We start from the raw sequence: 22,849 nt of genomic DNA on the forward strand, positions 1-22,849 counted from the left end.
TACAATGTTAATTTAAATTCCAGAACCACGAGCAACAACACAGAGACATTTCAGGAGTCCCCAGTAATGCTGGATAACAGTAGCCTCAGCCCTTATTGACCTCCATAAGAGCTGTTAGATATCATTTGCAAACATCAACTGGCGAGGCTAAACATTAATCAAAGAGAGAGTTTATGTACTGCTTCGTTCAGACATTATGGATCTGAGGCATTGTGGGAAAACACCAAAAGTCATTCGCAAAAAGAACAAAAGTTAATGGAAAATATTGCTGATGTGTCACAGTAAGGGAGCAGAACTGCTATAAAAGGGAGAAGGAACAGATTTACTTAAAAGTAGGGGGTCGAGGATTAATTGCAAAATCGTAAGAATCAATACAGAAATCCAGCCAAGACCGAGTTTGGGACTGGAAAAGGAATTTAGATCAGTTATTAAAGGCAGGTGCATTTTACACATCAGAAGTATTCGGGAGTGAGAGGGAGCAATCAGCACTCGGTTCCTGTTCAGAGTCCGAGTGGCTGGAGCTGATCACTTGGGAACTGAAATGAAGAGTCTGGTGTTCATTCTGGTGGTCGGGCTGACACTATCTTCCTCCACAAGAGAAAGCATACATAATGGGAGATTCACCAAACTCTGTGGCTTTGATTACCTGGGCGAAATACACCAAATCTGTGGAAGTTGGCCCTGGAAGAGATTCAGTCCAGGCCTTCATGGTGAGTACTGAAATCTTTTCTCCTGCCTCGAGTTAAGAAATCGTCCCAATATTTGGTGGGGCAAGGGCAACTGGGACGTGTGCCAGCGACTTGGAAACACAGAGATTCCAGAATCCCGCATTTAACGGCTGGACTTTACTCAAAGTTTTATTCCCATTCCCATCCGGCAGCTGACCTAATCAAAGCCTGGCACACTCTGGAAAGCCCGCTATTGTATTTGAAAACATTCCTAGAATTAGCTTTATAGGATACAGCACTACATTTGTTCAATACAGTGTGAGTTTCTGCTTTCAGGCAGTGTGGGCATGTCCGGCCCAAGGTAGAATAGTCCTAGTATTGTCATGGAGACCAAGCAGTGGTTTAATGACCCTGTCAAATACGTGAACTGAAACATGACCTGCATGCAATTCGAGGTGACGGTTCCTTCTGTGCATTTGAGCTGTCCACCAGATGTAACTGAAATGGATTATAACTCTAGCCCTAAATTTGGACTGCCATATATCGAGTGCGCTCTCTCAACAATCACCCTTGCCTGCGTTTGTGGCAGCAACGTTACACAGGCACTTATTTTGGGTCGAAGAAAGTGAACCACGTCTCCCCCAAGGAAAGTGCTATCAAGAGGTATTAGGCAGGATTCTCTGTCCCACCAGCCCCGATTTCCGGTGGGGTGCGCCCCCGCCGGCATCAGGATTCTCCGTTCCTGTTGAAGCGGAGGATCCCGCTCACGGAGAATCCCACAGATGACCCTTTCCCAGATTGCCCGTTCCATAACCTGTTGGCCCAGTTATAACTATTCGGACATTCTAAGGGGTCTCTCTCCAAACACTTTCAACGGGATTCTCTATCAGCGGGATCCTCTGCTTTCCCGGCAGCACACCCACGCCCGCGAATTTCCCTATAGCGTGGGGGTGCCAGAAAACGGGGGCAAAATTCTCCGTTATCGGCGGAAAGTCCGCCGATCGGCGCAAAAAACGGCGCAAATCCCACTTGCGTCACGTCATAAAAATGGGCCGATAGTCTGCGGCCCGAAATGGGCTAGCAGCGACGTAACGGGATCCGCGCTTGCGCAGTGGTTCACGCCGTGCAGCGTCATACGCGCTGCACGGCGTGACGGCTCATAAGGCCGCGCAGCTCCCCCCCACCCGACCGGAACAGCCGACCGCAACACCCGACTTGATGGCTGGCCGTCGCTCAGCCCCGAGGTTCGAGTCACGCGATGTGGAGGCGCTCCTGGATGCGGTGGAGCAGAGGAGGGACGCCATGTATCCCGGGCACGGCCGCAGAGTTGCCCCACGCCACAGCCGGCGTCTGTGGAGGGAAGTGGCAGAGGCCGTCACCGCTGTGGCCCTGACACCACGGACAGGCACCCAGTGCCACAAGAAGGTGAACGACCTCGTCAGAGCAGGCAGGGTGAGCCTCCCCATATCCCCCCTCCCCCATATCCCCCCTCCCCCATATCCCCCCTCCCCCATATCCCCCCTACCCCATATCCCCCCTCCCCCATATCCCCCCCTACCCCATATCCCCCCCTCCCCCATATCCCCCCTCCCCCATATCCCCCCTCCCCCATATCCCCCCTCCCCCATATCCCCCCTCCCCCATATCCCCCCTCCCCCATATCCCCCCCTCCCCCATATCCCCCCTCCCCCATATCCCCCCTCCCCCATATCCCCCCTCCCCCATATCCCCCCTCCCCATATCCCCCCTCCCCCATATCCCCCCTCCCCCATATCCCCCCTCCCCATATCCCCCCTCCCCCATATCCCCCCTCCCCCATATCCCCCCCTCCCCATATCCCCCCTCCCCCATATCCCCCCCTCCCCCATATCCCCCATATCCCCAAGTGAATCCAGCCCTAACCTTAACCTCTGCAATGCACGCGCAACCGATGGCGTGCATTCATATACCTGCCTAACACCGTTGCCTTTTACCCCTGCCACCACCCCCCCCCCCCCACAGGAGAAGCGCGCACACAACAATAGGGAGCATGTGAGGACTGGAGGAGGGCCCGCTGATGAGAGGCCACTGACCGTACACGAGGAAAGGGCCCTGGAACTGGCTGGCGGACCTGAGGACCGGGAGGTTGCTGATGCAGAGGTCGGGGGCCCACGAGCAAGTGAGCCATCAACAGCCCGTCCCCATATCCCCCTCCCGTATATCCCCCCCCCCCCCGTATCACCTGATCACTGCCTGATGTCTAACCATGCATGCTTCATTGTGTATCGCAGGACCAAACGTCCAGGCACCCATCCCCGCAGATGCACACCGCCCGCAGGATGCCCCTCGGAGACCACAGGAGACGGAGAGACCCGCACCCTCCAGCATGCGACGCCCGCAGGATGCCCCTCGCACACCACGGGAGACGGAGAGACCCGGACCCTCCAGCATGCGACGCCCGCAGGATGCCCCTCGCACACCACGGGAGACGGAGAGACCCGGACCCTCCAGCATGCGACGCCCGCAGGGTGCCCCTCGCACACCACGGGAGACGGAGAGACCCGGACCCTCCAGCATGCGACGCCCGCAGGATGCCCCTCGGAGACCACAGGAGACGGAGAGACCCGCACCCTCCAGCATGCGACGCCCGCAGGATGCCCCTCGCACACCACGGGAGACGGAGAGACCCGGACCCTCCAGCATGCGACGCCCGCAGGATGCCCCTCGGAGACCACAGGAGACGGAGAGACCCGCACCCTCCAGCATGCGACGCCCGCAGGATGCCCCTCGCACACCACGGGAGACGGAGAGACCTGGAGCAACAGGGAGACGACACCCCCGTCACGTGCGGGAGCGACCACCCAGCGATGAGGGGGGCAGCCACAGGCCCCCGTCACATCCGAGCCAGGACACCACTACCCAGGACACCACTATCCAGGACACCCCTACCCGGGACACCACTACCCAGGACACCCCTACCCGGGACACCACTACCCAGGACACCCCTACCCGGGACAGCACTACCCAGGACACCCCTACCCGGGAAGACGAAATACCGGACAGTGACTCAGAGTGGATGGGTGGAGACGAACCCCCACCCCAAAGTGCCATGGAGTCAGAGTGGGACGAAGAGCACGACACAACGCCACTGCTCTCACCAACACCCTCCACCATCGCAGAAACACTCACCACGGTTGGGCACTTTAGTGATGAGGCGTCTGGTACACTCACTGGTGCGCACAACACAGCCGTCCCGGTACAGCAGGTGGAGGTAGGAGTAGCAGAGGGACCGGGTGGTCGGAGGGCAGCCCAGGCCAAGCGAACATCTGCCGCCCAGATGGATCCCGGGTTCCTGCAGTTACCACACCCACACATAGATCCGATGCAACCACCGACACGGAGACGAGCGAATAGGGTGACGGGTGGCTTGCGGCGGCTGCGGTCACAGGTGGAGGAGTCCACCCGCGTCCAGGAGCTGGGAGTGGTCCCGGTCATGCGTGCCACCCAGGCTGACACCGCACGGGTGGCGTCCGCGGTGGAGGCAATGGGTGCGACGGTGTCAGACATGGGGAACGGTTTGCGAGGCCTGGGGCCTTCCGTGCAGGCGGCGTCTGTGGCCCAGGAAATGGCTGCCCTCTCACAGGAGGCCATGAGCCAGTGCCAGCGCCAGATGGCAGAGGCGCTCAACGCCATAGCCCAGTCTCAGCAGGCCATGGCCCAGTCTCAGCAGGCCATAGCCCAGTCTCTGCAGGCCATGGCCCAGTCTCTGCAGGCCATGGCCCAGTCTCAGCAAGCCATGGCCCAGTCTCAGCAGGCCATCGCTGAGGGCATCGGCGCCAGTGGCCATGTGCGAGCCGGCGTCGCACTGTCACAGACAGGGTTTGACAACCCCCTGGGCTCCATGCTGCAAACCTGCAGACCCCTGTCGATACCAGCACGGGCCTCCAGGACTGACAGCGCCAGATGTCGAGGGCGCGTCGGATGGCCAGTCCGTTCGCATCCCCCACCCATGTAGAGGCCTGGGGGCCATCGGGCACCCCGAGGGAGGAGGAGGTGGTGTGGTCCGTCCCGGCTCCCTCTGTAGGGGAGGTCCCGGTACACCTCGGACTCCCCCCCTTCCGTCCCAGGTGCATCGGGTGGGCAACGGGCAGGACAGGCTGGCAGCTCGCCATCCCAGTCGCCCGGGCCGCAGCCTGGCCCATCTAGGCCAGGACGCCCCAGGAAACGGCCGCCAAAGGGATCCAGTGTCAGAGGGCAGGAATCACAGGAGTCCACCTCCAGTTCTGCTGTACCGTCTGGGGAACCACGTAGACGTAGTCAAAGGGCCCGTAAGGCCAAACAATTAGACACTGAGTAAGTTGGCACGGGTGCTGGGCACAGATGAGTTTTAGGGGCTAGGGCACGTGCATGAACTCCTTTGGTTATTAAAGTCAATGTTACACCTACCGAAGCTGCCTTTGTGCTCTGTCCAAAGTGTGCGGGCGTGTCATGTACGTTGAGCGCAAGTGTGTGTGTGACGGGTGGTCTTACCTCAGCCCCAGGTGAGTCTGCCCCCTTCCCCCTGGGCCGCCATCAACATCCCCCGGGCAGAGGACGGGACCGTGCGCTGCAGTGTCACAGCCGCATGCAGGATGGTCCGGGTGGATGGTGGTACTGTGGCCATGGGTCAGGCATAGTCCAACGATGTAGAGCCAGGAGCTCATCGGAGGCGGGTTGTCATCATCCTGCATGGCCTGCGATAGACACGCGTCCACCCGCAACTGGGTGAGCCCGGCCCGTTGTGCCGCCGGTGGATCGGCAATTGGGGGGGGGGGGGTGGTGTGCATGCGGGTGGGGTGTGTGGGGTTGGGGAGGGGGGTGAGGGTGCTGGGTGGGTGGATGGGTGGGGGGTGTGGGTGGTCGGCTGTTGCCATGGTGTGCGGTCTGTGGCCATACTACCCGATTCCCACGCCCATCTAGTCAGTGAAGCGGGCGTCTATCAGTCTGTCCCGTGCCCGCTGGGCCAGCCGGTAACGGTGGACAGCCACCCGTCTGTGTCTACCCCGTCTGCCCTGACCATTGCCCCCATCCCCCTCATCTGGGGAGGACTGCGCCTCTTCCTGCTGCTCCTCCACTCCGCCCTCCTCTGCCTGCGGCACATCGCCCCTCTGCTGGGCTATGTTGTGCAGGATGCAGCACACCACAATGATGCGACCGACCCTATCTGACCGATACTGGAGGGCGCCCCCAGAGAGGTCCAGGCACCTGAAACGCATCTTCAGCACGCCAAAGCACCTCTCTATCACTCCCCTTGTCGCTACATGGGCATCATTGTAGCGGTTCTCCGCCTCATTGCGTGGCCTCCGTATAGGCGTCATCAGCCACGATCGCAATGGGTAGCCCCTGTCGCCCAGCAACCAGCCCCTCAGCCGGGGATGGCGTCCCTCGTACATGCCGGGGATGGATGACCGCGACAACACGAATGAGTCGTGTACACTGCCTGGGTGACGGGCGCAGACGTGCAGGATCATCATGCGGTGGTCGCAGACCACCTGTACGTTCATCGAATAGGTCCCCTTCCTATTAGTAAACACGGCCCTGTTCTCTGCAGGTGGCCGCACGGCGACGTGCATCCCATCGATCGCGCCCTGGACCATGGGGAACCCGGCAACGGCAGAGAAGCCCACGGCCCGGGCATCTTGGCTGGCCCGGTCCATGGGGAAGCGGATGTAGCGGTGCGCCATGGCATAAAGGGCATCTGTCACTGCCCGGATGCACCGATGCACCGATGTCTGCGCTATGCCGGACAGGTCCCCACTCAGTGGCTGGAATGACCCCGTTGCATAAAAGTTCAGGGCCACCGTAACCTTGACGGACACGGGGAGAGGGTGTCCCCCGCCAGTGCCACGCGGTGACAGGTGTGCCAGCAGGTGGCAGATGTGTGCCACGGTTTCCCGGCTCATCCGGAGTCTCCTCCTGCATTCCCGGTCCGTGAGGTCCTGGTATGACTGCCGGGGCCGGTACACACGGGGCGCCCTCGGGTGCCTCCGTTGCCGTGGGGCCGCGACGTCCTCCTCCCCCTCCTCGTCCTGTCGGTCAGGTGTCCCTCCAGCCTGGGCGGCTGCCGCCTGCCCCTCTGCGGCAGCCTGCGCCGCCTCTCTGGCACACTCCTCCTCCTCCTCCTCCTCCTCATCCAGGGCAACATAGACATGAGCGGCTGCCACCACGGCGGCCAACATCGCTGGATGGTCTGAAAACATGACGTCCTGGTGGGGGGGGAGGGGAACGACGACATGTCATCATTGCCCATATCCCCTCCTCCCCCCAGCCAGGTGGCATGGACCGCATGGGTCCAACTGTTGGAGGCTGGCACCTGGCCAGGTGGACCAACTGATTTGCCCTCCCATCACCCACCCCAGCACGGACCCCCCCCCCAACCTCCACCCCAGCACGGACCCCCCCCCCCAACCTCCACCCCGGCACGGACCCCCTCCCCAACCCCCAACCTCCACCCCAGCACGGACCCCCCCAACCCCCCAACCTCCACCCCAGCACGGACCCCCCCCGCAACCTCCACCCCAGCACGGACCCGCCCCCCCCAACATCCACCCCGGCACGGACCCCACCCCCCAACCTCCACCCCCCAACCTTCACCCCGGCACGGACCCCCTCCCCAACCTCCACCCAGCACGGACACCCCCAACCCCCAACCTCCACCCCAGCACGGACCCCCCCCAACCTCCACCCCAGCACGGACCCCCCCCCCCAACCTCCACCCCGGCACGGACCCCCTCCCCAACCACCAACCTCCACCCCAGCACGGACCTCCCCAACCCCCAACCTCCACCCAAGTGCAGACCCCCCCCAACCTCCACCCCAGCACGGAGCCCCCCCAACCCCCAACCTCCACCCCAGCACGGACCCCCCCCCAACCTCCACCCCGGCACGGACCCCACCCCCCATCCTCCACCCCCCAACCTCCACCCCAGCACGGACCCCCCCCCCAACCTCCACCCCAGCACGGACCCCCCCCCAACCTCCACCCCAGCACGGACCCCCCCAACCTCCACCCCGGCACGGACCCCCTCCCCAACCCACAACCTCCACCCCAGCACGGACCCCCCCAAACCCCCAACCTCCACAGCAGCACGGACCCCCCCCCAACCTCCACCCCAGCACGGACCCCCCCCAACCCCCAACCTCCACCCCCAGCACGGACCCCCCTCAACCTCCACCCCGGCACGGACCCCACCCCCCAACCTCCACCCCCCAACCTCCTCCCCGGCACGGACCCCCTCCCCAACCCCCAACCTCCACCCCATCACAGACCCCCCCAACCCCCAACCTCCACTCCAGCACGGACCCCCCCCCAACCTCCACCCCAGCACGGACCCCCCCCAACCCCCAACCTCCACCCCAGCACGGACCCCCCCCCAAACTCCAGCCCAGCACGGACCACCCCCCCCAACCTCCACCCCAGCACGGACACCCCCCCCAACCTCCACCCCAGCACGGACCCTGCCCCCCAACCTCCACCCCGGCACGGACCCCCTCCCGAACCCCCAACCTCCACCCCAGCACGGACCCCCTCCCCAACCCCCAACCTCCACCCCAGCACGGACCCCCCCCAACCCCCAACCTCCACCCCAGCACGGTTCCCCCCCCCAACCTCCACTCCAGCACGGACCCCCCCCCCCAACCTCCACCCCAGCACGGACCCCCCCAACCCCCAACCTCCACCCCAGCACGGACCCCCCCCCCAACCTCCACCCCAGCACGGACCCCCCCCCAACCTCCACACCAGCACGGACCCCCTCCCGGCACTCCCCCGGAGCCCAGCCTACTCTAACCACCCCCCCCCCCCCCCCCCGCCGCACACACACACACACAAGCCGAGACACACCTCTCCTCACGCAATCAGTCTGCGGCCACGCCATTTCCTGCCCAGAGCCAACCCCCCAGGCCGTCACTCACCTCCTCGCTGGTCGGCGTGAGCCTGGAGCACCGGGTCACGCCGATGAAAAGGAGGTATAATTCACGTCGACGTGAACGGTCATCACGTCGACGGGACTTCGGCCCATCCGGAAGGGAGAATATCGGCAGGCCGAAAATCGGCTGCCTTGCGCAGACCCGTGACATTCTCCGCGGCAGCGGCGCCATTAACGCCCCGCCGACTTTTCTCCCTTCGGAGACTTCGGCGGGGGCGGGGGCGGGATTCACGGCAGCCAACGGCCATTCTCCGACCCGGCGGGGGGTCGGAGAATGACGCCCCGGGTGCGGCGGGATGGAGAATCCTGCCTAGGATCTTCCCATTCTCAGAAAATACAAGGGATGTGGGTTCTTACACTACATACAGAAAACTATAAGAGATGTTTATACTTTACCAACTTATTCAGAAGTTTATTAAAGAACTATTTAACATGCAGTCCACTTTAAAGTGAATAAGCACAGCACAACTTTAATGACTAAAAGATAAAAAAAACATGAGGTGGGATTCTCCGTCCCGCCGCACCTGTTTTCTGTTGCGACACCCCCCCCCCCCCCCCACGTCTGCAGCGGGATTCTCCGTCCCGGCAGCTGGCCAATGGGGTTTCCCATTGTGGGCACGCCCACGCCGTCATGAGTGTGTGCCAGCGAAGCGGAGGATCCCGCCGACGGACTCCCTGCCCTTTTAAAATGGGCGGGAATCTCTGGCCTCCCTGTTGTGTGTTTCTCAGTGGCAGGAGGTAGTCTGTTGTTGGCTGGCGGCAGGATCTGATCGCACCGTATTAATGGGATTTCCCATTACATCCACCTCACGCCACTCGGAAACCTGCGTCGGAGGGTGTACACCACCGGCAGGACCTGAGGTTCCTGGTGGCATGATAAGCCGAAAGATCTCAACCAATGGGCAGAATTTAATGGAACAAAGTCTAAGTACATCTGTGATGGGTATTGCAGGGGTCGGGAGTCACATGTAGGCCAGACCAGGTAAGGGCGGCAGATTTTTTTCCCGAAAGGACATTAGTGAACCAGTTGGGATTTTACTAAAATCACCGATGGTTTCATGGTCATCAATAGACATTTAACTCCAGATTTTGTTATTGAATTCAAATTTCACCATCTGCAGGATTTGAACCTGGGAACCCAGAGCATTACTCTGGGTCTCTGAATTAGTAGCCCAGTGACAATATCACTGCACCACCATCTCCTCACCCTCAGACATTGTTTCAGCACTGAGGAGCTGAACTCAGAGATTAGGTCACCGTTTTGAAAGGGTGCCCCGATCTCTAAGTGAGCTTGTGGGACCCCCCACCGATGGGTAATGTCACCCCCCACACATGGGCATTACCCACACCCCACCAATTGAGGACCATCCTATTTAGGTCCCCCACGACCCCTTCCAGGCCCACACTCCAGGGCCCCGATCCATCACTCCCATAACCTCCCAGACGTCCTGCATACCTGCCCAGCACCCCCTCACCATTAAAACACCCGTCCCGCCTTCTTTCATGGGCATGGTCCCCTCAGACCCTGACCCTTTATAGATTTAATAGAATTTACAGTGCAGAAGGGGGCTATTCGGCCCATCGAGTCTGCACCAGCCCTTACAAAGAGCATCCTATTCAAGCCCACGTATCTACCCTATCCCCATAACCCAGTAACCCCCACTTACCCTTTTTTGGATACTAAGGGCAATTTAGCATGGCCAATCCACCTAATCCGCACATCTTTAGACTGTGGGAGGAAACCGAAGCACCCGGAGGAAACCCACCCACACACGGGGAGAACATGCAGACTCCACACAGACTGTGACCCAGCCGGGAATCGAACCTGGGACCCTGGAGTTGTGAAGCAACTGTGCTAATCACTGTGCTACGGTGCTGACCCTGGCACCGAGGCACCCTTGCACTGGCACTGGCAGTGCTCCTGCCAGCTTGGCAGCACCACCAGGGCACCTTGGCAGTGCCAGGGAGCCACCCTGTACTATCCCTGGCCACCCAAGGAGGCCCAATTGGTGCCGTTCTGCCTGGTCCACGTTTGTGTGGGCCAATACTGAACAGCGTCCGGCTGCAGCCTCCCTGGGGAGGCTGGTAGATCCCAGGTGGTCAGTAGATCCTGGGTAATCCTGCCTATGTGGGCATGTGCCTTGTGGTTACGCCCCTTTTGGGGGGATTCTGATTCCGACGCCTGCGGGACTTGGGTATATCTGGTGAGCTGGAAAGGCTGCCGGGAAGCCCACGGGGGGGCTCTCACAGTATCTGTAGATCGCGCAAATATTTTTCATTTTCTGAAAGGAACCAGAACAGTTGTCTCCTTTTAAACCAGATTCCATCTTTCTTTGTCAGCAATGAGTGTTGCCGCTTTGATTAACTCCTTCTTCTAGATGTATCCTTATTAATTTCTATTGTGTAATTGTGAAAATTATTATCCATGATGTAAGCCTATATATGAACAACATGTTTGCCTCCAATTGTTTCAGTGTTCACTGGGTGGGTAAGAAAGATGAATGCGAGTCCAGTTAAATTCCTGATCCACCATTAAATCCCGGTGGATTTAGGGATAATTGGTGTCAAATGGCTTACGAACGAAGGAAAAAGAGTACAAAATCAATCTCAATAATCCTCCAGGAGTCATCAATGGAGTTTTATTTCTGTTCCAGGTTCCTCAGCTGATGATGGTGTCAAGAGGAGGAGGAAGGATCAGTGGGGTTATGACCATGCCGGGTTCCAAAGGTTTGAGTCCGATTCTGATCAGGGACTATTTAACAATGATGACAACCAGCAGGTGGAAGGTGATTATAACGAGCGAGCCTCAGGAGCTGAGAAAGACAACATGGTGCATCCTGCTCCTTCACGCAGAAGGGCCCATAGAGCAATAAGTTCACTCATTCTCCATAAACTCTGCTGCTACAAGACATGCACCAGGAAGGACTTCCTTCAAGTATGTTGAGGAGGAAGCGAAGCTGATGTATATACACTCAGAACCAGTCAATTTTAAAGACGAAGGATCAACGCTCTAAATTCAAGCGACTGACACGTACCTCCGCTTGTCAACGGCCATTTTTAGGAAGCGGGGCTCAGAGGTCCACAGATCCGCCAGGAATTTCCATCCAGAATGGTGGGAAAATCCTGCAGCATTATGATGAAGCCTGCACCCAAACACCCACAAATGGGTGGTGGCAGGCAAACCCTGCGGTCGAAGGATAGATTCGTCAAATTAAAAACTAAACATTCAAATGGTGTCCCTGCCAAGGGTTGTAGTGTGAAAAATAAAGTTTTGTTATTTTAGTGTCTTTTTCAATTCCTAATCAAATCAATTCCGTGAACAATCCTCTTCATTGACTGAGAGAAAACATCACTTTGTCATTTTTAAAAAGTGGACCTGTACCAGCGTCCCCAACATGAGAAAAGACTCGTGCTCAAGTTGGGTGATTATCCAAAACAACTTGCATTAATCTGATGCATTTAAATTAGAAAGAATGTCCTCCAAGATACTTTAGAGACACGGGCCAGGAATTTACAAGTTGTGCAGGCATCCAGACCCCGGAAGGAGGTGACATGCGTAGGCTGGCGACCAGGGGCCGACGGTACGTAGGAAAAGGCAAGATTTAAAATTAAGAAAGGGAGACATTGGGAGGGGTGATGAACAAAATGTCCAAGAGGTGGGATTAAAAATAGTCTGAGACAAAGCGAGGGACGTCGAGAGTCCGAGTGGCTCAGGGAGGGGATCCAAGAGTTGGAGCAAGCTCAGAGCTGTGGTAGGGCCAGAAGCAAATTGAAGAGATTCAAAGCTGGAGTTCCACGAAACATAGGAGGAGGCAATGTTGTAGAAGAAAGGGAATGAAAAGATGGGGTGGAAACCTGCAAGGAGAGAGAGGAACAGGTAACAGGTAACACTGCACACTGCACGAGTAACACTTACCCTGATCGTTTCTGGCCAAGGTGCTTGGCACATGTGAGTATTATGGCCAAAACATTTCTGATAAAATGTGTCAAACATAAACCAAGGTTATAAACTGCACCATGACTTTCATCAGTTTCTTTTATGTTCAAGCTAAATTGAAACTAGAATCCATTCAGTTAGAGTTGAGAAACAATAGAGGCGCCACTAAGGGAATAGGGTGGAAGTGAGGGCTTAATGTGGGTCGGTGCAGACTCAATGGACTGAATGGCCTCCTTCTGCACTGTATGTTCTGTGTTCTATGTTCTATGTAACTGGGTGTATGCAGAAACCACCAGCTACTGGGAAAGACATAGGGCAATATCTTATGGAGGTGCTGAGTGTCTCAGGCATGATATCACTGGTGATACTCCCTGCCCTGGCTATCGTCACCTCTTGAAGACCTGCTGAATATTGTGCCACTCAGGCGCCTGACAGGCCAACGGCAGGCCATCCCCACCATTCCAGATCTTGGGGGTGAAAGTCCGGCAGGCCAGCCCCACCATCACAGATCCTGGGGGTGAAAGTCACACTTTTTCAGTGCTTCAAGCCGAAGAGAGCTCTTTTCCGCTCAGCAGCACCATTGGGGAGGTGGTGGCTGCTAGGAGTACTACACATATTTGAGGCCTTCGTTCACAGCAGGATCTAAGGACAAGTGGGTAATGCGGGGAAGGGAGTCAGAAGGAAGGGAATTGCACTGAGACGAAGAGGTGGCTTTTACCCACCCCTGCCTTTGGACAAGGTACACCACCTTGCCACCCTTCCACCTCCATAGGAGTCAGCAGGCAAACCTGACAAGGTTTGTTTGAAATGTTGCCACCGGGATGGCAGAGGGTTCCAACCACAGAGTAGCAAACTTTCTGGGAAGTTACAGAGAAGCAGAAAAATGAATAGCACTACCGCAAAACTTAATTAATCTAATTATTGACCAGAACAATAATAGAAGAAAGGGCAGAGAGAGGGGAAAGTTTCTGAATTGCATTCAGGGGAATTTTATTACTCATTTTGTTTCTGACAGCATTACTGGACCTGATACTGGGCAATCAGGTGGACCAAGTCGATCGAATTATAGTACAAAGACATTTAGGGAACAATGATCATAATACTGCGAGATTTAGATTAGATATGGGGAAGATCAAGGGGCAATTTGAACTAAAATGTTCATCTGGAGTTAATTATTTAATTTTCAGTAGGGTGAGAACTGTGACAGTTCAGTAGGCTGCTTTTAAAGAGGAGATGATTTGGGTACTGTCATTTGCATGAGAGGGAAGACTTTGGAAACCAAAACCAGAGTGACCTGGATGAGGTAGAGGTCAGAATTCTGGTGGTGGGGGATGTGGTGGGTGGGGAGGGTGTAACTTTCCTCAGATGGCCTTCTCACTGGGCTCCTGACCGCCTGGAACTCTCTGCAATTTTACGGTGGGTGGATGCGGCCTAGACCACCCACCTTTGTCCCAATTAAAGCCCTGGCCACGTAAAGGCTGTGTCCCTCGATTTTCATGCTAACAGGAGAATTTAAAGGGAAGGAGAATGTACAGAGGCTCAGGCCTTGAACTGGAAGGTGGGGAGGGAGTTGCACTTCCATCAACGGCCTCTTCTCAACATTGGGTGCCCCCTCAAGGTGTTTGTCCCCTGCAGATGCCCCCGACACCCTCACTCACTGACCTGTCCACCAGTGCCCCTACACTCCCTCCGCACTCGGACGTCACATCTCCTCACTGCATTGAGAGCCCCCACATGTATCTATCTACTCCTGGACACCCAGGACTCTAATTCAATCCTGTCCACTGAAGCTTTGGGTGCTGCTGTGACTAGACAGCTGCTGGCCAATCTGCCTGGCCGGTAGTTCTCTGAAGCAGGACCTTCTGCCAACTCCAGTCGATTAATGCTCGTTGGAGCATAAAACAGCTGTGGGGCAGTCAATAGTGGCAGTGAATCCTCAGGTGTCGGTAAGGGAATCCCCGGAATACTAACAATCCTGGTGAGAGAGTGAAGTCAAACTGAAAAAGGATGCTTATGACACATACCAGGATCATACTACACATGAACATTAGGCTTGATAGGGAAGATACTGATGAGAATGTTTGCAATGGTCGGAGAAACTAGAACCAGGGGACAAAGTTTAAGAATGAGCGGTTGTAGTGATCTCTTTACATGGTCATACATGGTGAGTTAATGTGCAGTCAGTACCATAAGATAATCACTAGATGGCAACACTAACAGGAACTATATAAGGCATTTCCCGCTGTTTCTTAGTGTTCGTGTGTGTGTATTGCAGCTGGAGGATAGATGTGGCCAGCTCAGAGTGTAGTGTATTATCTTAATTGTTAATTTAATCTAATCTTAGTTAATTCTATTACTAGACAAAGTATTAAAGTAAAATAACTCACAAGTATATTATTTTGTTACTCAATAAATAAATTGTCATCAACTGGAAGACTTTGACTGTTTATCATCAAGTTAAATACAACTCGGCAAGAGAAATGAGTAATATATATATTACATCTCTGTAACATAACAGAGGTCAACTGTTTCCGACAAAGATGAGGAGAATTATTTTCTCTCAGAGGATCATTAGAGTTTGGATTTCTCTCCCCCAGAAAGCAGTGGCGGTGGGGGTCACTGAATTTACTCAAGGCAGCATTGATTGTCAAGGAGTTCAGGGTTATGAGGCGGGGTGGGGGCGGGGGGGGCGGGGGGGCAGCTGGCAAAGCTCAGTTGAGACCACAAGAGAGCAGCCATAATCTCATTGGATGTCAGAGCTAGCTCAGAGGGCTGAATGGCTGACTGTTGCTCCAATGTCCTATGCTCCCAAGCCTCCCTTAACCACCCAGACCACTACTTTCCTCTGATTCTGACCTTCGGCGCATTTTCCCCTTGCCTATAATCTCCCAATGACGGCCATGACTTCAGCAGGCTACATCCTCCATTCTGTAATTCGCTCCCTAATTACAGCTGCCTCTCCATTAACCACTCCTCCTTGAACACTAGTCTTGGAATAAACCATTTTGACCAGGGTTTTTGATCACCCCTCCTAACATTTGCTTCCTTGGCTCACCTTATTACATCACCGGAACACACTTTTTTTCCACCTTGAATGCCCTCAGTAAATGTCAATTTTCATAGGCAATAATCTGTTTTCTTCAAAGCAAAGCCCTTTACTTTCATGTTAGAAATGAGGGCGCTCGGACAAAAATTTTCACAAAAAGAAATTTTGCAAAGTTAATGGAATAGTTTAATTTGTGACACATTTTTAAAATAATATTTTTCGAACTACATTGCGACTCCAAGACTACACATGACAGGGACTGGAGTAGAATTCTTCCGAATAGGCCAAGGAATACATTTTCTGAACCCGCTCTCCTAGCTCATCATCTCCCCTCTGCCATTTAGGAATTTGGGGGGGCAAAGGTCATCAAACTGTGCAGAGTTTTCCCACCATTCATAAATGGAACATCCTGCAGGATCTTGCTGACCTCTGTGCCCTGATTCCCAAACTGTGATGTCGGCAGATGATAGTCCCCGTGAGGGGATTGAATTTGTAAACTTGACCCTCCTGTCTTAGAATTTGACTGATTCAGAATCCATGCGAACCGAATATTCGATAAAAACAGAGAGAACGCCGGCATCTTTTCACCAGAAGCAGAGTGGAAGCATTTGCCTTCGAGTACAGATGCCTTTGCAGCATTCAAACTGCACTAAGGCTTGTCTTTTACTCAATTCTATACCACGAAGATATTTTTGAAGAGCAGTCTCTTCTCTCTCTGTCTTAGAGAGAAACTCAGTAAAATCATCCGGAATCTGCTCATTTGGGTTATAGCTATGGGAAACACGTGGCTCTTCATAAACAGACTCCAGCCGCTGAGTCCTCTCTTTGTCGTTCACCCTTTGAATCTTCCTTGCGGCCAACTCCTTGAAGAATTCATCATCACCTGAGCCCAGGGAGTGATCTGGAAGAAAAACAAAACTCCGTTTGAAATTACTGAAGGATTATTGAGATTGATTTATTTTCTTGCCATCTACCCCCACTACATTGTTGCCCTCTGTAGTATCTGGGAAAGCAAGGGTTAATTCAGGGCTAGGAAACTGTGTGGCCCACAGTGTGATGCAATGAGACACATGGCCTGAGACTACAGTCAGTTGTGGACAGAGACCTGTGTAAGAAGCAAGCATGGAGTAGCTCATAGCTTGGTCTATACCCTATGTATATGGGCATTGTTAAGTGTGAACAATAAACGCCATACATTATTCAGACCCTCTTTGTGAGACTTACTGGACATACAAAATAAACCACTCTCCACCTCAGGAAGTGTGATATTGCACTTGTGACTTCAAAATCTATCATTGTGCAGAATAAAGTTTGACAACTATGCCAGTTAGTTGACTTATATCAGGTAAAACACCTAACTGTTCAACCTGAAACCAAAAGTGTACTCTGGCATGGTGAAAGCCTGCTATATCCTGGCAGTGGCCATGATGCTTTCATTCTTGCTATTCTAGGCAACTTGCTATTCCTGTTTGCAGATTTCCATGGAGGATCATAAATGGCTTTCTGAAGGCAAAGTCAACCCCTGCACATGCGGCCCCTGATTTCTTTCTGCAAGTTGGTCATGTGAGGATAACAGATGTATGACAAGAACCATGGAACCTTCAGGAACAAAAGGGAGCAGGCCATCAGCAAGCTGATGCAATGCTTTTGATGCCTGAGCAGCACCAGTCAAGTTGTCACGTACACACCAAGCATTCTATGCTTGTGGTGGCCTGCTGCGTCCTCTGTATATCCCTATCATGAGGGCGCAGTCACTACCATGAGGAATCCGCAGGCCACCTTGGTAGAGGAGAAGAAGGCAATGGAGGAAGGAGAGAAGGCAGAACAGGAGGAGGAAGAGTAAGAGACCAGGGGGATATATCCTGCGCCTTCTTGCAGCAAACATACTACTCGAGAGCACATGGTCAGATTGGAACTCCGATAGGATAACTTACCCTGGACCCCCCGTTCTCCAGAGGCACACCCAAACTTGATGCTCCATCGCAGAGCTCCCATGGTCAGCATCCTTGAATAAAAGCTATTCACAAATACTTTGCCAGAACATCGTTGTCCAACAACACATCCAATCCGGCAAACAAAAATGAATTCTTCACCCTTGTGCATACCTCTAGTGCCTGTCTTGGCCGTGTACCCCACCTAGTGTTACCCTGCCACTACAGCATGACCAATGGTCACCAAGGTGGTGGTAAAGCAGGATTCAGGGCAAGTCACATGATCCCCTTCATTCCTCCATTTTACTTTTACAGTCCCAGAACATAACAATCTTACAAATGCTCATGAATTGGCCCAAGGCAGCCACTTTCAGACCTGAAAAGTGTCCAGTCTTCCTTAAATATCCTGGAAGGGGAAGATATCTCAAAGATTTGAACTGGACGGACCCCGTGAGGCAGGCTCTGGAATAGAAGCTTTTCATGGGCTCTGGTGCCGCTCACTTTACAATCCGTCTTTTATGATCATAGATCATTGAATCCAGACAGTGCAGAAGGAGGTCATTCGGCCCATCAAGTCTGCACCAGCCCTTCGAAAGAACCCTCTTGTGGTATTCTTTGTGTTGCTTATTTAGAATGGTTGGCGTAGTGTTCCACAAAGACCACAGTATAGCTTTTACTTAAACAAAGCTATGATTTTACTTAAACTACTAAATTGGGTTTCGTCACTTAGTCCTATCGAATACAGAATTGATCAATAACATCTAATAACGCTCACCTACTGCTAATTTCACTTACTAACCTTCTCACACTAACTGCTCTGATGGCCTTCACTAGCTGTCTCATGCTTACTCCTCCCCTAAGGTCCAGCATCACTGCTTTATATAGTAGTATCTGCAGCTCCCTCCTGTGGCATAGAACGTAGAACATAGAACATAAAACAGTACAGCACAGAACAGGCCCTTCGGCCCTCGATGTAGTGCCGAGCTTTGTCCGAAACCAAGATCAAGCTATCCCACTCCCTGCCATTCGGGTGTGCTCCATGTGCCTATCCAATAACCGCTTGAAAGTTCCTAAAGTGTCCGACTCCACTATCACAGCAGGCAGTCCATTCCACACCCTAACCACTCTCTGAGTAAAGAACTTACCTTGGACATCCCTCCTATATCTCCCACCCCGAACCGTATAGTTAAGCCCCCTTGTAACAGCTACATCCACCCGAGGAAATAGTCTCTGAACATCCACTCTATCTATCGCCCTCATCATCATATAAACCTCTATTAAGTCGCCTCTCATTCTCCTTTGCTCCAATGAGAAAAGCTCTAGCTCCCTCAACCTTTCCTCATAAGACGTATCCTGCAAACCAGGCAGCAACCTGGTAAATCTCCTTTGCACCCTTTCCAATGCTTCCACATCCTTCCTATAATGAGGTGACCAGAACTGCACACAATACTCCAAATGTGGTCTCACCAGGGTCCTGTCCAGTTGCAGCATAACCCCATGGCTCTTAAACTCAAGCCCCCTGTTAATAAACGCTAACACACTATAGGCCTTCTTCACGGCTCTATCCACTTGAGTGGCAACCTTCAGAGATCTGTGGACATGAACCCCAAGATCTCTCTGTTCCTCCACATTCCTCAGAACCCTGCCGTTGACCCTGTAATCCGCATTCAAATTTGTCCTACCAAAATGAATCACCTCGCACTTATCAGGGTTAAACTCCATCTGCCATTTTTCGGCCCAGCTCTGCATCCTATCAATGTCTCTTTGCAGCCTACAACAGCCAATCTTGGTGTCATCAGCAAATTTACTGACCCACCCTTCAGCCCCCTCCTCCAAGTCATTGATAAAAATCACAAATAGCAGAGGACCCAGCACTGATCCCTGTGGTACACCACTGGTAACTGGTCTCCAGTCTGAAAATTTTCCATCCATCACCACCCTCTGTCTTCTATGTGATAGCCAGTTACTTATCCAATTGGCCAAATTTCCCTCTATCCCACACCTCCTTACTTTCTTCATGAGCCGACCATGGGAACCTTATCAAACGCCTTACTGAAATCCATGTATACGACATCAACTGCTCTACCTTCATCTACACACTTAGTTACCTCCTCAAAGAATTCAATCAAATTTGCGAGGCAAGACTTAACCTTTGCAAATCCATGTTGACTACCCCGGATTAAGTTGCATCTTTCCAAATGGACATTAATCCTATCCCTCAGGACCCTTTCCATTAACTTACCGACCACCGAAGTAAGACTACCGGCCTATAATTACTAGGGTCATTCCTATTCCCTTTCTTGAACAACATTCGCCACTCTCCAGTCCTCTGGCACTATCCCCGTGGACAGTGAGGACCCAAAGATCAAAGCCAAAGGCTCTGCAGTCTCATCCCTTGCCTCCCAAAGAATCCTAGGATATATCCCATCTGGCCCCGGGGACTTGTCGACCCTCGGGTTTTTCAAAATTGCTAATACATCTTCCCTCAGAACATCTACCTCCTCCAGCCTACCCGCCTGTATCACACTCTCATACTCAGAAACATAGCCCCTCTCCTCGGTGAACACTGAAGAAAAGTATTCATTCAACGCCTCTCCTATCTCTTCTGACTCCATGCACAAGTTCCCACTACTGTCCTTGACCGGCCCTAACCTCACCCTGGTCATTCTTTTGTTTCTCACATAAGAGTAAAAAGCTTTGGGGTTTTCCTTGATCTGACCCGCCAATGACTTCTCATGCCCCCTCCTAGCTCTCCAAAGCCCTTTTTTTAGCTCATTCCTTGCTACCTTGTAATCCTCAAGCGACCCAACTGAACCTTGTTTTCTCATCCTTATTCATGACTATTCGTGAATCTACATTAACCCTTGTAATGCTGATGCGAATATCACATCCCCCTTTCTTTGTGAAAGAAAATATTGTTACAGTGGTTGTGATATTTTCTTTTAACTGGCAGCATTGCTATCTAAATGACTAGTAACTATCACTATCTTATTATCATAAAATACAGTATTCCCTTTCATGGTGACAATTACATCACTTAGATGAGAATGGTTAAATTACAATCACAAGTTCAGTCTCTCTGGAGGTCGTCTGCTTCTGTAGAATGTTTCAGTGGAATATTTAAGGCGTTAGATTGCTCCAGTCCATCTTCTGGCTGTGTTAGTGCTAAGCGTGGAACTGGTAAGGCAATGGCCATAAATATGTTGTCGCGTGGAATAACTTTATCATGTTGAGCTTGAACCTTGTGTTTGACACCTAGTAATGCCCGCCTGTTCCATCTGAACAGCGCTCCTAGTTCTGTTTGCACCAGGTAGGACCTGGGTGCTACCTGTTTTAGAACTTTGACAAGATTTGGCCAATCACCTTCTGGATATTGAATCCTCACCAAGTCTCCTTTGTGGAGCTCAGCTAAATCATAGATTATCATAGAATTCACAGTGCAGAAGGAGGCCATTTGGCCCATCGAGTCTGCACCGGCTCTTGGAAAGAGCACCCTACCCAAGGTCAACACCGCCACCCTATCCCCATAACCCCACCCAACACTAAGGGTAATTTTGGACACTAAGGGCAATTTATCATGGTCAATCCACCTAACCTGCACATCTTTGGACTGTGGGAGGAAACCGGAGCGCCCGGAGGAAACCCACGCACACACGGGGAGGATGTGCAGACTCCGCACAGACAGTGACCCAAGCCGGAATCGAACCTGGGACCCTGGAGCTGTGAAGCAATTGTGCTATCCACAAGGCTACCGTGCTGCCCCTAAATGTTTATTGTAGACCTCTTGTTGCTTCTTCTTTGTCTTAGTGATACTTTCACTTATCTTCTTGTTATCAGTTTTTGGACTGATGATATGTGGTAAAGCGGTTAGTAGTCTTCTCCCCATCAACATTTGTGCAGGTGAGAGACCCGTCAATAACAGTGTTGCTCAGTATGCTCGGTACGCCAACAGCACTAATGACAATCTCTTAATTATCCCTACTCCTCGCTCTGCTTTCCCATTAGGCTGTGGATAATGTGGGCTAGATATCACATGGTTAAAATTATATTGCTCTGCAAACTGTCCACTTCCAATTCGAGAAGCACGGACCATTGTCAGGGACAACGTTAAGCAGAATACCATGGCGTGCAAAAATCAATTTTGTTGCCTTTATCACTGATCTGGCAGTCGAATCTTTTAACAACATCACCTCTGGAAAGTTTTTGTGAGAGTCTATGACTATCAAGTAGTCATGACCCTGGAAATGAAATAGATCCATGAGCACCTTGTTCCATGGACTGGTCACAATTTTCATCCATCGCATGTTTTCCTTGCTCTGTGCAGGTTGATGCATCTGACAAGTCGGACATGCTTGCACATACTGACCGATCTCTGTTTATTTCTGACCAATACACCAATTGTCTGGCTCACCAACGACGCTTCTCAATACCTTGATGACCCTCGTGAATCTACTGCAGAATCACTAGATGTAAACTGGCAGGTATCACTATCCTGTCTTCTTTTAGCAGGACGTCATCAATCGTACTCAGATAATCTTTTATGTCTTTGATGGGTGATTTGCATCCAGCAGGCCATCCTACTCTGAGGTATTGTTTTACCTTCTGGAGCATCAAGTCCTTTTCAGTTTCTGCTTTTATGGCCTATAGTTTGCGATCAGATACTGGTACTTTTTCGGAAATTAAATGGGCTTGCAGTTCCACTATTCGGAGTAACTCAGGTTTTGATGCTTCAGCATCAGTAGTTGCCCTGTTTTCTGATGTTTCAGCATCAGTCGAGGCTTTGTTGTTTGATGGTTCATCTTCAGTATGAGCTATGTTTTCTGATGTTCCAGCTTCAATCAAAGCTTTGTTTCCTGATGTGCCATCAGCATTATGAGCATTGGAGAGGTTGTTCACATCACCTAGATCTTCTCTGGACTCTTCATGTGTGTCAGCTAAAATACCAGCTGGGTGAATCCTTTCCACTAGCTGCAATCTTTCACAAGCAGCAATACCAATCAATGAAGATTTCTGACCCTCTACGACCTCAAAGTCAATGGGTATCTTTATTTTCCCATTCTTCATGACGAGACAGTATGGCCCTTTGTAGCTATCCTGTTACCATTGTAATCTCTGAGCTCACAGGTGGACTGCTTTATCAGAATTCTGATTACTTGCTTTAAAGATCGGAACTTGATAATATTTGCGTGCGCTCCTGTGTCAATCTTGAATGGGATCAATCCACCATTTATTTCAAGTGAGACAGTCCACTCCTTATGCATTCTCGGGTCGGAGAATCACGGGGGGCGGCGTGAATCCCGCCCCCGCTGGCTGCCGTATTC

General features: G+C 52.8%; 1 long non-coding RNA gene across 1 annotated transcript; it reads left to right on the forward strand.

Annotated features, from left to right (window-relative positions):
- Positions 1-265: 265 nt before the first annotated feature.
- On the forward strand, positions 266-11,901 carry LOC140430091 (uncharacterized). Its single transcript, XR_011949323.1, has 2 exons — positions 266-710; positions 11,269-11,901. It is a non-coding gene; the product is annotated as an uncharacterized lncRNA (long non-coding RNA).
- The last annotated feature ends 10,948 nt before the right edge of the window (positions 11,902-22,849 follow it).

Source organism: Scyliorhinus torazame, chromosome 9 (assembly GCF_047496885.1).
Source record: "Scyliorhinus torazame isolate Kashiwa2021f chromosome 9, sScyTor2.1, whole genome shotgun sequence".
Classification (NCBI taxonomy): domain Eukaryota; kingdom Metazoa; phylum Chordata; class Chondrichthyes; order Carcharhiniformes; family Scyliorhinidae; genus Scyliorhinus; species Scyliorhinus torazame.